The sequence below is a fragment of the Protopterus annectens genome, chromosome 4.part0 (assembly GCF_019279795.1).
Source record: "Protopterus annectens isolate FY-2018-M chromosome 4.part0, PAN1.0, whole genome shotgun sequence".
NCBI classification, from domain to species: domain Eukaryota; kingdom Metazoa; phylum Chordata; order Ceratodontiformes; family Protopteridae; genus Protopterus; species Protopterus annectens.
Genome location: NC_056733.1, coordinates 1383644194 through 1383648816, shown reverse-complemented (window position 1 = coordinate 1383648816; position 4623 = coordinate 1383644194). Strand labels below are relative to the sequence as shown.

Below are 4623 nucleotides of genomic sequence, written 5' to 3'. Positions count from 1 at the left end.
GGGTACATGTAGTTGGTGAGTACTGCAAGGCTCCACCAGATGTGTCCAGGCACCGGAACCATGACTTGAGCAGCCCAAACACATGCTCGATTAGATTTCGTGTTTGTGCGTGTGCCTCATTATGGCGTTCCTGTTCAGGTGTGTGTGCATTTCTGATGGGTGTCATCAGCCATGGCTCCAGTGCATATCCAGCATCCCCCACTAGGTGACCATGAGGGATGTCCCCATTGGCAAATGTCTGGTACAGCTGTGTCAGATGCCAGATATGGGAATCATGGTAGCTTCCAGGGCAGCCAGCACACACATTCAGTATTATGCCCTGGGCATCACACACCACCTGGCAGTTGATGGGGGGGAGCCCTTATGGTTAAAGTAGACCCTACCCTGCTCACCAGCTGGTGCTTTGATGCATATGTGTGTGCAGTCTATTGCACCCATTACCTCAGGGTATTCCGCTATTTGCTGGAAAAGATGCATATTGCTGGCCAATACCTCATGGGAATTGGGGAAATATACATGATCAACGAGATGTGCTGACATGGCATCCAGGAACTGGTGCAGTACCCTGGATGCTGATGCCTGTGATATCCCCATCATATCACCAGTTGGTCTCTGGAAGGTACCTGTTGCTAATATTCTTAGGCCAACACATACCTTGGTTTCCACTGGGATGGGTTCCTCTCTGTTGGTTCTGTGTGTGAGGCGTGGCCTGCACAGCTCAACAATTTGCTGCATGAGGTCTCTGTCCACTCTATAGCGCTCCACTATCTCCAGCTCATGTAGCCCCTGGTAGGTTACCCTGGGCCTGTACACTCTTCTCCGTCTCCTCTCTGTGGGTTGTCCAGCAGCATTCGCATTGTCACCACCCTCAGCATGTTGCATATGTCACCTTATAACAGCAATGGCAGCACCTAACATTTTTTGTCTCAGTAAATCTTTTTAAGTTTTCACTTCTCTTAGTTTACTGCAGTGTTGCAGTGTCTCTGATGAAAACATGGTGGAAAGTTGTTTGCAGAGTTTTAAGTGCTGGGCTGGGCTGGGCTACTGTACTGCCTGTGTAATTGCCTGATTCTGATTGTTTTCACCTGCTAGCTCTGTGAGTTCTCCCTGGGTAACTTCCTACTATTTATTGTGCTTCCGTTTCCCTTTCTGTTTCCACGGGGGGGCAGCACCATGCACACACCAGCTCACACGCGCACACACATGCTTACACGGACTAAAACTTGCTTATTCTTGCTTAAAAGCGTGCACACAGGAGCATACATGTTTACACACATTTCAACAACCTTAGACATGCTTACTCCAGCTTAAATGTGCGCACACAGGCGCACACGCGTGCACACAGTCTTACTCGGATATACAGGCATGCACCCAAGCGCAAACACATTGCAAGCACTTCAACAAGAAACTTTAGTGTTATCCACGGCATACACCTTCAATTTCTTGTCTTTAGCTAGGATACCTGTTGACACACCTCTTCCAGTGATGAGTAACTGACAGCAAACACATGCCACTCTGCTCCAATGAGCTTACATTCTTTCATACATACCCCCTCATGATGTCACCTATCTTCTACTATGATACTCCCCTTAGCCTACCTCTACACTCTACTGACTGTGCTCATTTGCTATGTAAACTTGGGATTCACTATCCTTACCCTCATTTGCATAGGATTGCCTACTAATGCTTGGTTACATCTCTTAGACTGAGCTTCCCCCCTTAACAACCTCTACTCGGTAGCCATGTTGTCTTCAGCCTGCCATTCCCTTGCATTGTAAATTAAGAATTGCAATAAAATCCATATTTGTGGCTTTTAATTATTGGTTTTCTGGTTTTTAGAGTGCAGCACGTTTGCGCGGTGCTGCGCTACGCTTAAATTTCGGAGATCGGGATAAAAAAAAATATTTTTTTTTTATTTTGCAATGGGGAACATTGCCAGTGGCCATATTTTTGGCCATTGGCATGCTTCCACAACTGGATGCATCCTTTATTTGGAGCTGTCACGGCTCCGTTTTGCTATTTGCAGAACGGTACTCAGTTGTCAACGGAGTACATTTCTGCAAATACCACTACTCTTACTCAGACAGGTTCGGGTTTCCTGGATCGCAAATTTACCTCATTTGCATAGCTTTCACCAGCAATTGAGGTAATTTGCATATCGTAGCCCTGTCCATGTAAGAGTCGTTTTAGGAGCTCTCTTGCACGCCCCTACCGGCTGTTGCTGGATCGCTCGGCAGACATGTTGGCTGCATGGAGTCTTACTCTACTCTTAGGCTCCGTGCAAGCCTTCGTGAATCTGGCCCAACGACATAAGTACCTTACTGCAGAACTCTTGGATTAAAATTAAAATGAAGACCCAAACATCACTGGGCTGTCATTGTCATCATCTAGCATTCATTCTCTAATGCTACATAATTAATGAAGTCCTAGTAGTAAGAGAAATTATTACTGCTTGTGTTAACTGGCTAAATCAGGACTGCCAATTATTAATATATGCAAAGCCATATAGAGAAGCAGCACATTAGCTGCTAATTACCACATCTCAAAATTAAACACTGTGCTGTCAGACTGGGCTAGTGTTCATAGGTTCACAGATTAGTACTAGGCTAACTACCCTTGCAAGCCATTTTAAGCCTAGCCAATTATCCCTTGTGAGACTCAAACCCTACAACTTGTGTTTGTAAGGCAAACACCTGAACCATTAGGCCACTCTCCCAACAAAAAAAATTTGAGGACATCACAGGGGTCAACCCACTCAGTGTGCAATGAGTGAGCCTCACCCATGGAAAACCACCTTCTTGATCATGATATCTCCCTTGCCCCGAGCCCCTGACCAATCCATGCATTGCAGTTGCACAGATACTTCCCAGTATACACATGCATACATACATACATACAAACACCAATGTGTGCACGTGTGCACACACACACACACACACACACACACACACACACACACACACACACACACACACACACACACACACACAAAACCATATACATATGCATACACACATATACAGGTGCACACATGGCTTCCCTACACTCACCTCCTACAGAGTGACAAGTCAGGCATACATATGCACACACACACACACACACACACACACACACACACACACACACACACACACACACACACACACACACACACACACACGTAGCCATTTTCATACCCCTACTGAGATGTACACTGAAGTAAATAGTTAAAAAAAAATGCATATGGGCAAAATGACAATCTAAATGCAGACTACAATATAAATGTATAAAACCTCCAAACTAGCTTGACATGGAAGATTTTTCAGCCCAGAAATTCTCTTTGTAAATAGTCTCTGTAGTTTTATTTATTTAGTTAACATTTGTTAACTGGGAAAATCCAACTAATACAGAGCCTATTTTCAGCGGAGGTCCGGGGAGAAATGCTCCAGATGCAGTTCTTCCAAAATGAATAAATCCTCTTTGTTATATACACAAAATGTCATATTATATTCAGTAGGTTTACTATCAAAATTTGGAATGGCAGTTAATCAAATATGGGTTGGTCAATGTGTGTTCTACCAAAGTCTGTTGAATGTGTGTTGAACTAACATCCATAATTTTGAACTGAAAATATTTGAATTCATATTAGCAAAAGTGAGTAACATTTGCTAATATGAAGATGACGTTTTGAATTGAGATCGTGGTACTTTGTGGATCGGGAAACTTTCCATTTTCCTCACTGTAGAACAATCTCGGAGTTGATATGTATATAATATGCAGGAGTAGTGGGGGTGTAAGGGGGCTTTCTTCCCTGCAAAAACATTAATGGTAATACAGACTTTCAACATTGGAAGTTTCGATACATACACACATACATACAAATATTTCAAGCATGGGCATTAATGCCCTTCTAGCTTGCCAATATACCAAAACACTTGTTTCCATAATAAGTATCTAGGCTGTTCTTAAAATATCTAAACCTGTACTTGCTTTAATGTAATTTGGTAGTCTGTTCCATGCATCAGCTACTCTGTCAGAAAACCAATCAGTGCACTTCTCGTTCCTATAGAATCTTCTACATAGGTTGTCTGATGATTCTCTAGTACTTTTTGTTACCCCCAAATATTCCCAGAGGTAGTTGTAACTAAATGCCCTATATACCTGAATAAGATCTCTTCTTAGATATCTATAAGAGACACTGTACAAGTTCAGATATTTTAGTCGTTCATAATAACTTCAATTTTCACATCCATGGATACCCTTAGTATATTTCCACTGTACACATTCCAGTTTACTCATGTTTGTTTGCTTATAAGGTTTCAATATTGTTATTTCATACTCAAGATTGGGTCTAATGTAACTAACAAACAATGACTTCATTATTTTTGATTTTCTAGTCATTATATATTTTTTTATACAATCTATAGTTCAAAACTATCATTGACCAATTGATTGATATGATTAGAAATACTCATAGCTGAATCTACCCATATACCCAGGTCCATAAATCAGTCTACAGTTTCAATCACTGTGTGCTGTATTAAATATTGACCTTTCAATGTATGCCTCCCAAATCTCATATGCTTAGTTTTTGATGTATTTATTAGCATATTATTCTCCTGTGCCTAAATGATCAATTTAGTC

At 41.9% G+C, this 4623-nt stretch overlaps 1 pseudogene; it reads right to left on the bottom strand.

Annotated features, from left to right (window-relative positions):
- Window positions 1-2728: 2728 nt before the first annotated feature.
- On the bottom strand, window positions 2729-2816 carry LOC122800564 (annotated as a pseudogene).
- Window positions 2817-4623: the final 1807 nt, after the last annotated feature.